This window comes from Chiloscyllium plagiosum, unplaced genomic scaffold, assembly GCF_037043375.1.
Source record: "Chiloscyllium plagiosum isolate Xiang-an unplaced genomic scaffold, Cpla_swu_hap1 HiC_scaffold_18, whole genome shotgun sequence".
NCBI lineage: Eukaryota > Metazoa > Chordata > Chondrichthyes > Orectolobiformes > Hemiscylliidae > Chiloscyllium > Chiloscyllium plagiosum.
In genome coordinates, this window is record NW_028270156.1 from 99,518,725 (window position 1) to 99,530,802 (window position 12,078).

The window sequence follows — 12,078 nt, forward strand, 5'->3', positions numbered from 1 at the left end:
GGTTTGGAAAATACATTCGATATGCAGTGATTATTGATCAGAACTGTTTTGTCATTCAACATCTCAGATACTCCTGCAATCTGTACTTGCTGTCTCAGCTTTTCTTCTGTAGAAATATAATATATAATCCATTCAATTTTCCATGTCATCAATATTCAGACATTTGTGTCAGCATTACAAAGAAAATAAATCGATAAGGAACATGGTTATTATAGTGAAATACAGTCAACAGCATTTATAGAGGAAATTTTTCAATAGTGTCTCTGAGTAACACGTGAAAAGGTTTAATGGGGATCTGTTCACAGTGTACTGAGCCACAATTACATTTTCTTCACATGATGACTGGAGGGAACTTATCAGAAAACTCGCCTATATTTAGGAATTCCTTCATCTCGATACATGTTACTATCAGCATCCTTAGTCACAAATAATGAAGTGTGATTATTGGCATGGGAACATGTGGTGTGTAAATTATAAGAAGGTATCTTTGGGATGATGTGATAGCGTGATGTCTGCTGTGTTTACTTATCCTGAGAACAATATGATACTGACAAAAGGTATTTCACTGAACAATTATTAGGTGGCCTTGAAGACCATCTGATGGCTTTATGTGCAGTGATTACTTTGATTTCAAGACCTTTGATATATTTTCCATGATTTGGAAAATGATTAGATTACTTACAGTGTGGAAACAGGCCCTTCGGCCCAACAAGTCCACACGGACCTACTGAAGCGCAACCCACCCAGACCCATTCCCTGACATTTACCCCTTCACCTAACACTATGGGCAATTTAGCATGGCCAATTCACCTAACCTGCACATTTGTGAATTTTGGGAGGAAACCGGAGCACCCGGAGGAAACCCACGTAGACACGGGAGAATGTGCAAGCTCCAAACAGTCAGTCACTTGAGGCGGGCCCTGAACCCGGGTCTCTGGCCCTGTGAGGCACCAGTGCTAACCACTGTGTCACCGTGCCGCCCAATGATTAATAGTTTTGTGACAAATGTCTACATGTGGTCATTAGCTGGATTCAAAACATTCAATGTGTTGGTGCAAAAACCCGTCATTGTTGACATTTCCAAGCGAGGTATATAATGCTCAGGAATTGGCTGGAAGTCAAGGTGTAAGAAAATTTGGGTCATCCTGGAACTGATTGATTCTCGCTGCTGTTTGACTTAGTTTGATTAATTTTGTGTTTGTCCCAATTTATCTGGCTGTAGGTGAATTTAGAACATACAATTTCTGTCCAAGGGTCACTTCACATCACTGGAGAGTGAAAATATACTTCACATACCGTGATAACAATGAATTGATAATTAAATTTTGTGTTTTAACAGATAAAATGATTTATATTTTCCAGTAGTTGTTAGATATTGATTAGATATTTATTAAAATAGATAAACTGAGAATTGTAATCCTGTTGCAGGATTGTTGAATTGTTAAAAGGTACATACGTGGAGTGTTTTTGGAATGATTTGGTGGTGCCAGTGTTGGATTGAGCTGTACAAAGTTTAAAAAATCAAGCACCACCAGGTTATGAACCAACAGGTTTATTTTGAAGAACTAGCTTTCAGAGCGCTGCTCCTTCATCAGTTGGTTGAAGGAGCAGCACTCCGAAAGCTAGCGCTTCCAAATAAACCTGTAGGACAATAACCTAGGTGTTGTCTGATTTTTAACTTTGTTTTTTGGAAGGAATTGTTTTTTTCATTCAAATATACAGGCTGTTCAAGAATTCTATCTAGCCTTCCATGGTTTTCTTTTAGAGACCACACATTTATAGATTAGATTAGATTAGATTACTTATAGTGTGGAAACAGGCCCTTTGGCCCAACAAGTCCACACTGACCCTCCGAAAAGCGACCCACCAAGACTCATTTCACTACATTTACCCCTTCACCTAAAACTACGGGCAATTTAGTATGTTCAATTCACCTAACCTGTACATTTTTCGGATTGCGGGAGGAAACCGGAGCACCCGGAAGAAACCCACACAGACACGGGGGAGAATGTGCAAATTTTACACAGACAGTTGCCTGAGGTGGAAATTGAACCAGGGTCCCTGGCGCTGTGAGACAGCAGTGCCACCACGCCGCCCACAATTCATATAATTTTCACTGTAATCAGTATTTCAAATTTGCATCAGATTTAAGATGAAAATAAGGACCAATTAACGAGTACTTCCATGAATGGAAAACACAGTAAATTGAATTTACAGAAGCAAATTCAAGTTTGATCCGAATAAGCAAATAAATACTTTGAATGGAAATGATCCGAAAATGTTTACATCTACATTTGAACTAAGTCAAATGACTCTTTTTTTGAAATAATTAGACTGAAAACCTGTTTGAAAACATGAACAAATCAGGACTATCGACAAGTCTTGCTGTTAGTGTTCTTGGCCAATGGTAATAAAGAATAAATACTACTTTGAGTAACAAGTATCATGTGTAATTGCTGGGCTGAAAAGTAAGAGGATAGCTCTTGTATTTATTGGCAAGAATTATAACCAAATGTTTACTGTGGTTACTGCACTCAGTAACAATAAGATCAAGATCAATGGCTGTTAGCATCATTGGCTACTCGTAATGAAAAATAAACACTGCTGTGAGCAATACGTATCTTGGATAATTACAGAACAGAAATTTCAGAAGACACTCATTGTATTTACTGGAGGGAATGATAATCAGATGCTTACTGTGGTGATTGATCTTAGGAACAATAAGACAGTTACTCAGATTATTCCACTGAACAGTAATTAAATGATCATGAGACCATTGTCTGGCTTTATGAATAGTGTTTTGTGTGAGCATTGATTTCAATAACATTGTGATAGTATACAAGTCTGCAGGTTAGGTGAGTTGGCCATGCTAAATTGCCCATAGTGTTCATGGATGTGTAGGTTAGGTGCATTAGTCAGGGGAAATGTCGAGTAATAGAACAAGGGAATGTGTCTGAGTGGGTTACTCTTCGAAGGGTCGGTGTGGACTTGTTGAGCCAAGTAGCCTGTTTGAACACTGTAGGGATTCTATGATTCTTTGGTTTCGGAATAGATTGATAAGCGAGTGCTAATGATACTATTCAAAGTCAACAAAATCTTTATGTTTAGTAGAATTGCTTAGCAAAATGCATTGAAGCCATCATACACAAAGTGAGACAAGTGGAAGTAGTAAGATATTTTGATTAAATAAAATGAATGTCATTATTTAGATATTTTAAATTTGAAAAACTACAGTGTCCTCAAATCTAAAATTTAGAGACAATGTAATGTGATATATACATTTATTAATGACCTGAAGATAATAAATTGCAGATTCTGTGATTATTGGAATGAACAACAGACAGAGCAAATCCAAGATTGGATTGAAAAGCAATTCAAACTTTGCTTAGATATTTTCTAATCACCATTCTAAGCTGCTTTTGCGCATCTCTGTTGAAGATGGGAACTCAACCCACACTTCCCGGTCTCGTGGGAGACACTCTACTGGAGCTCCACAGGTTCCTTTCATTAGTTTCCCACCAAGGAAGGGTGGAATTATAATTAATTGTGATGACTCAAATGAACACTAACCAGTGTTCACTCTGATAATTGGGCTTGGAATTAATTCGACAGTTTCTATGCAATGGACTGAGAATGAAATGGTAATTCACAATAATGATGGTACTAAGTATATAGGCTCTTACGTAAAAATTAATATCGTGACAATTGAAGGAAAAATAAATAGACATATCATGCGCTTATTGTAAATTCATGAAAAATACAACTGCTGAATATGTTTAAAACAATTTTTCTGAGAATGAAAAGATAATTAGAATGCTTAGCAGCAGATGGAATCACCAAAAAAAAGTTATTCACTGTGACTATTCAGCTCCCCTTCCTTACACAAATGTACGACTTCCAACAATTCAAAATGTACTCTGATTGATAAAGGGAAGAACAAACACATGTAAGTTTTTTTCTCGTGTTTACAAAAAAAGTCACAAATTTGAATTTTTTAGCTTTAACATATTTAACCCTTGCTGAAATCAGCAATACAATAAACCTTCACGTGGAAGAAAAATATAATCAAATCAAATCAAAATATACATCGATATTCACAATAATTGGGAGATTGAACACTGCAATATCTTTCCATCAGCTGATGCACTGAGCCATAATTCCACTTTTATATCCGTTACTGGATTGATCAGTTATTAGATATTAGCAATAACTAAATTATTAATATGCTGTCAGTGAACTGAATATTAAAGAGAAATCTCACATTGCTGTTTGAACATACAATGTGCCGAAATTAACATTAATTATTGGAGAAATGTCATTAGATATCTATTAATCGATGAGGCTATGGTTACTTTGATTGTTGAAACGAGTGGCATTCAGATATTTCCAATGAACATTGGATAGAAAATCAATCTTTTTGGCATAGACGTGAAAAAAATTTTTATTAGAGTATTGGCAATAAGAAATATAGGATTAAATTATGATATGCATCTCACCTTACGAAATATTTTCAAGTTTTCTAAAAGGTTTCTAGTCCAATCATCAGATTAAAAGGGGTAATTTTGGTTCAGCAGATCAGTAACTGCAAACATTTTCAACACATCTCCATCAAATCTGAAAATTCAGAAAAAAATACCAAAGCATTACCTGTGTAAATGTCAAACTATATCTTTAGATTAGAGTCAAGTTAATTCTCTACTTATTTTATTCCTATCTTTGACACCAGTGACTAAATATTGATTAGATTAAATGTCATATGTTAGACATAAGTTTTTTCTCAAAGATCTGTGCAACACAGGAATGGGCCCTTTGGCCCATAACTTTGTGCTGAACATAATGCAAAATAAACTCACCCCTTCTGTCTACCCTTGGTCCAAATCCTTCCAAATTATCTAAATGAACATTTAAAAAGCCCTAATGTATCTGCCTCTACCATCAACCCTGGAAGTTCTTCCAGACACCTACCACTCACTTTGTAAAAAAACAAATTGCTCCTCACATGCCCCTTGAACTGTCTCCCCTAACCTTAAATGCATGTCACATACTTTTGACATTTCAACTCTGGGAAAAACATTCTGACTGTCAACCCTATTTATGTATCTCCTGATTGTACAGACTTACATCAATTCTTCCTCCATCCTCCACCACTCCACAAAAAAGCAACCTGAGTTTTTCTCACGTCTCCAAATCCAGGCAGCATCCTGGTAAACGCCCTCTGTACCCTTTCCAAAGCCTCCATACCCATCCTATAATGTGGCGAACAAAAGTGAATACAATACTTTAAGTATGCCTTAACCAAAGTCTTATAAAGTTGCAACATGCCATCCTGACTCTTGTAACCAGTTCCCTGACCAATAAAGGCAAGTATGTCATTTGCCTTCCTTCCCACCCTATCTACTTGCATGGTCACTTTCAGGGAGCCATGGTCTTGAATGCCAAGATTCCTGTGAACAACAAAGTTGTTCAGGGTCCTGCCATTACCTACTTTTCCTTAATATTTGAGCTCCCAAAGTGAAACACCTCACAGTTGTAGGGATTAAGCTTTACCTTTGATTTCTCTGCCCATATCTGCAATTTATCGTTTTCCTGCTGCATTCTTTGACAACCCTCTACATTATCCACAACGGCACTGAACTTTGTATCATCTGCAAACTTATTAACTCACCAAATTAGATTTTAATCCATGTCACTTACATATATTTGTCCCACAAACAGAAGGGTTCCAGTGCAGATCCCTGTGGGAAAAAGACAGAAAATGAGGAAAATGCAGAATTCTTGAATAATTGAGGTTTCTTTCAATGACAAAACTATTCTGATGAATAATCTCTGAAGGTGTGATTTTTGTTTTGAAATTAACCCAATACTTTAATTCTCAGTTGACTGATCTTAATGAATATCCAGTAAAAAAACTGCTTTGAAAATATTGAATCATTTTAAGTGTTGAGTTCTAACATTAATTATTCTTTAATTGTATTTCAATTATCACACCATCATGAGAGTTGAATCTATTATTTCTTAGTGCCAGTATCATGATGAAATATTTACACTCGTTTCAGGTCAACACACCTGCAATCAAGCAAAGTTTTCTCACCCAACACTCATAGTAACTATCTTATTCTCTTTCATTTGAATTCTCATATTAATCAAAGGATTATTAATCAGTCTTATCAATTAAGAGATGGCTAACTAGTTTTCACATCAATATTTCAGTTCTTTCAAACATATTGCACAATTACATTGCAATAAGGGTTTTTCATCATTCTTAAATTTGTTATCAGCTATTTTTGTTTCTGATTTCCAGTATCCACAGTTTTTTACGTTCTTGTATTGATTGTATTTCATTTCAATACTAACATTTCTATATTTCTGATTATTACGATAAGAGCTAAGTATTTTTCATGTTAAACATTATATCAATTTCACGTGTTTCTTGTGTACACAAACCAGAATTAACAAATGTTTGCTCTATTCTTTTACAATAAATCTTGAATTCTTCGAAATCATAATTTTGTGAAAATGAGGAAAATTATCTTTCGCTTAATAGTCACATTGAATGACTAATGCTTTATTTCCAAGTCATGTGCATTACAAAGCAGTTTAATTTTGAATACATAAATAATTGCTTCAGACATATTTAATTACTTGATTATCATGAGATTTATATTTATTTAAGCTCATTGTCGCTTCGTTCGAACATTTGTAGAAATTACTAATTCCTTTTATCCATTCCACACTGGAATTGTCTAATCCTAGTCTGCTTATCACAATAAATATCTGAGCAGTTTTCCATGTGAGTAACCACAGTAAGTATGTGATTATAGTCTTGCCCTTCTTGCATAGGAACATTATGTAGGGCTCTGGTAATGTCTGTGCTGAAAGACCAGGAGGTATGGGTTCAATTCCAACCTTCAACAGAGATGTGTCAAAGCACCTCAGAGTTGATTAGAAAATATCTAAGTGTCTCCTGAATTGTTTTTCAATCCAACATTTTCTCAACTTGTATCTGTTGTTCATTGTAATGTTCACAATATCTTGAATTTATTTGCTTCCGGTCACTGACTAAACTACGAATGTTATTATGCTGCTTCTAAATACCTCTCAACTTTTAATAACTTTGCAGTCATAAAGATTCTGCAGTGTAAATTATATTTAAGGTAAAGGGGAAAGATTTAAAAGGGATCTGAGAGGCAACTGTTTTCACAAAGTGTGTTTGGCTCATATGGAATGAGCTGTGAGAGGAAAGGTGGTGGATGGTACAATTATAACATCTAAAAGACTTTTGGACAGTTAAATGGATAGAAAACATCCAGAGGGAACAAACACAGGAAAATGGGGCTAGTTTAGTTGAGGGAATATGGCCGGGCTGCCTGAATGGCCTGTTTCCGTGCTGTATCAAGCTAGCATTGTACAATTCAAACTTGACTGTGATTGGTAAAGGAGAGAACAAATGGGTGTTCATTCTATTTTGTGTCCATTAAAAAGTGACATGAATTTTAAATAATTTTGTCACAAGAAATAGTCCACTCTTATTGTGATCAGAAATACAATGAATGTGAGCATTGAAGTGAAATATAATTAAATCAATTCAATTGTGTTGATATGGTTAAAATAAAAAATGATATTCACAATGATTGTGAGTTTGTACACTGCCATATCTTCACATTACTTCATGTACTGAGCCATTATTACACATTTCTACCCCCCACTGAACTGAACAATAATTAGATGTTAGCAACACTTAGATTTTGAAAATCTATCAGTGCACATTGAAGAAGGAGAAATTTATGTAATTTTATCCTGATCGATGATCAAACATTTGTGTCTGAATCAGGAAGAACGTAAGGAGATAACCAAAGTGAATATCAGAGTGACTACAAGATACAGTCCATGGCATTTGATAGAAAAAGGAATTTGCATAATTTCATGGTTATTGAACGTTAATAATTAATTACCTCCGCAGGTACTGAAGCAGTCCAAGTCCAAATACAACAAGATCTGGACAATATCCAGGTATGGGATGACAAGGGGCAAGTAACATACATCCCACACAAATGCAGGCAATGACCATCATGTATAAGAAATAATCTAACCACCATCCCTTGACATTCGATGGTGTTGTCATCACTGAACACCCACCATCAACATCCTAGGAATAATCATTGATCAGAAACTGAATTAGTCTCAGCACATAAACACAGTGGCTACAAGAGTAATTCAACTGCTGTCTCCTGAAAGCCTTTCCAACAGCTACCAGACACAGAAGTCAGGAGTGTGATGGAATACTCCCCACTTGCCTGGATAGTGCAGCCCTAACAACACTCAAGAAACTTGATAACATCCGGAACAAAGCAGCCCGCTTGATTGGCACAGCATCCGCAGGTATCCATCCCCCACCATCACTGATGCTCCGTAGAAGCAGTGTATACTATCTACAAGATGCACTGCAGGAATTCACTAACCAGCACCTTTCAAACCCATGGCCACTTCCATCTAGAAGGACAAGGGCAGCAGCTAGATGGAAAGACAACTATTTTCAAGTTCCCCTATAAGGTACTAATCACCCTGAATTGGAAATATGTAGCTGTTCCTTCACTGTCGCTGGGTCAAAATCCTGGAAATCCCCACCCCAAAGGTATATACCCACAGCAGGTAGATTGCAGCGGCTCAAGAAGACAGCTCACCACCAATTTCTCAAGGGCAACTAGGGATGGGCAATAAATGCTGGGCCCAGCCAGTGACACCAACATCACATCAAATAAATATTTTAAAAATGTCTACAAGATCAAAACAGCTCCACACTGTCCTAGCTGCAATCTCTGCCCCTGATTGAAAAAGATAAAAGAATCTGACCATGCTCAACTTTCTCATCAAAACCGAATACAGGAGAAACCCCAGCCCTCTCTTATATGAACCAGCAGCATTTTCACAACCAACAGTAGATCCTCTTAAAATATTTTGTCAGTAAATTTTAATTAACTGGTTACTACAATTACAATGCAATCTCTACAAACAGACCAAATACCTTTTATGCAACAACAAATTTTCTAACAACCTTTCTCGATCTCTGTCATTCTTTTTAGTTAGATGAGGTAGGGAGGGATGGAAACACGACTGTGATGTAAGATATATGTAATACAGTGAGACAGGAAAGCTAGTATGGCTCATGTTCACTCTTAGACCCCACACAGTGAAGCAACACATTCACTGCATAATAAACACAACACAACATTTCAACCCCACTCACACCCGGCATGACAGAAATAAAATGTGGATGTGTTGGACAGGATAGGTTTGTTACAGCTAGAGTTTGGAAGAGTGAGGGCTGACATGACTGAAGTATCTAACATCCTGAATGGTTGGATAAGGTGGATGTGGAAAGGATGTTTCCTCCTGTGGGTCATTCCTGAACTAGAGGGAACTGCTTTAAAATTGGGTTCACCCTTTCAGGACAGCGATGATGATATTTGTTTCCTATCAGAGGGCTGTGCAACTTTGGAACTCTCTGCCCCAGAAGGTGGGCTCACTGAGTATTTTTAAGACACAAGTTGATAGATTCTTGTTAAGGGACATTGGGGGGAGATGGAATACAAATCACTAAGGATCAGGCCTGGTCTTATTGAATGGTTGGCAGGCTCGAGGGGCCGAATGGTCACCTTCTGCTTCTCTCTCACATAATCCAAGGAATGAGATCTTTGTTTAAAATTAATTTACTGGGATGTAGGTGCCACTGGCTGTGGGCAGCATTTATTATCCAGAAGGGAGATAAGAGTCAACCACATTGCTGTGGGTCAGGAGTCACATGTAGACCAGACCAGGTAAGGGTGGCAGCTTCCTTCCGTAAAGGACATCAGTGATCCAGCTGGGTTTTTCCTGACAATCGAGAATAATTACATCAATAGACTCATAATTCTAGATGATTATTAAATTTATGTTCCACGTCTGCCGTGGTGGGATTCGAATCAGAGACCCCAGAATATTCGCTGGGTCTCTGCATTAACAGTTCAGCAATGATACCACAAGGCTGTTACCGAGCTACAAAGGGCGGAAACCAAAACCTTGATCAAACAGGTAGAATTAAGGAGTGCTGAAGGGAATGGGCGAAAAGAATTACCTAGTTTAGGTTCAAGGCAACTGAAACTAAAGCCACCAACAGGGAGGAGATTAAAACAAGAAACTTACATGCAGCTGGAATTGGATAAGTGCAGATACCTCAGGGAGGTGAGGAACTACGCAGGGAGGACAGGGTGAAGTCACGGGTAGATTTAAAAGCAGTGAACCAAATTTTGAAAATATCTTTCTGAACATAATGTAGATCAGGTTAAAACTGTGGTAGGTGTCTGACACAACTTGCTGCAAGGACACAGACAGCAGAATCTGAGGTGATCATGAGGTAATGGAGGTAGAATGTGGGAGACGAGCTGGGACTATATTGGAATAGTCATGGTGAGAGGGAACAAATGCTGGATGGAGGGTTTCAGCAGCTGATGGACTGATGCTGAGGTGAGCAATTGGTAACTGAGCAAGTGGCCACCATCTATTAGGACAGAGAAACTGATCCATCAGCCTGAAACTGACTGACCACGTGGCTGTCAGTGACTCCAACACAAGTGAATGGAAACATTGCTCAGAGCCTGTTTCTGTAACATTCAACACAACCAGGAAATAAAAAAATGAATAATGAGCTGAAAACAAAGCCACTGCACTGTTAGAGTCAAAACCATTCAATGTTCAGTTACTGAACATTATTGATTCACAGAATATTCTAACCTGCAGAATCACAGTAAAAGGGGAAAGTAAACAACATTCTTGGCAAAGACATAATGAACCAACTGCTTGTATAAAAACAGCACAGAACAAAGGTGCTGAATCCTCCACAAACTGACAAACACAGGTACCATCAGATTTATAGATAGAGATTGGAATTCGTTAGAAAAACCCTTCCCTGCTAATGGTGTGTGGTAGAAACCATTCTCTGTCACTGAAAAGAGTCTCTGTTTCCCCTCAGAAAAGCAGGTGTGTCGCTCACTTACAGACTGACTTACAGACAAAGGAAACCTGATCAGGGACTCGCAGGTTAATTAAGCTATTAGTGACAGTCCATTGCACACAACAAGAGCTTAGACCACAACAAATTCCAGTGAAACCAACAATGCAATGAAAAAGGTGAATTAGTCTTTATAATCATGCAGCCTCTCTCAATCAAATAATCGCAGTCAACTTCCAAACATTTTAAAACTATTAATATCAATGTATACATATTTATTTCCTCCGTTCCTCGGCTAATTTCCCTACTTTCCTCCAAAAATATATCTAATTATTCTCTTCAAAGTATATTTTAAATGGTCAATTCATAATCACAGTTCATTTCCAATTATACTTAGAGCAAAACAACTTGCAAACTAAAATAGTGTTCAAGTCAATAATGACACTGGAAACTTTGTTATGTAGTTCAACCATATTTCCAAATATTGTTTTGGTTCATTATTGCAGTGAAGCTAAAATTTATTTTCTCTGATATCCTTCCATTACTTTATTCCCTAATAACAATGCCTATGGTGTAATGGGTGACAAGCATTAAAAGAAAATCGAATTTTCAATGCAAGAACTGGTACAAATGATCACATATTATTCAGTTCATTCATTGTCGTTGATGTTAAGAGTTATTTTCACTGTATGATTATGTTAAATTCACTTAAATAATCACAGTACAATTCTCACTTCTATAGATATGTTAAGTGAATGTCAAGTTATAAATATTTCAAGTAAAACCAAATTCACATTTTGCTCTGTTTTATTCCTGGAATGATGGAATGTGTTACATTATTATGGGAAACAGGAACAAGTGAAGGTGGTGGCTCTCAGACGTGAGGCCTGAAAGCCAAAGGGCCAGGTGGTAGTTACAGTGGGGGAGGTACCTTGTGCCCCGCTCTCCTCAGAAGGCAGTGAGGATGGTGACACTGGCTGGAACGGGTTAGATGTTGAAGCGCCCACGTATGGACAGAGGGACAACAATGGGTGGGATGAGCCACCGCCCTGTAAGGCCCAGAAGGCCGTGTCTATGGCACCGCTGGGCATCAA

At 37.5% G+C, this 12,078-nt stretch overlaps 1 long non-coding RNA gene across 3 annotated transcripts in view; it reads right to left on the minus strand.

Moving 5' to 3' along the window:
- Window positions 1-12,078, minus strand: part of LOC148147113 (uncharacterized) — a 62,123-nt gene that overhangs the window by 5,633 nt on the left and 44,412 nt on the right. For 2 of the 3 annotated variants that reach the window (XR_015760248.1, XR_015760246.1), the window contains 2 exons: window positions 5,695-5,735; window positions 4,497-4,614 (listed from right to left, as the gene is read on the minus strand). This is a non-coding gene — a long non-coding RNA (uncharacterized LOC148147113). Of the gene's footprint in view, window positions 1-4,496; window positions 4,615-5,665; window positions 5,736-12,078 lie in introns of all 3 variants that reach the window. The other variant, XR_015760247.1, reaches the window with a different exon arrangement.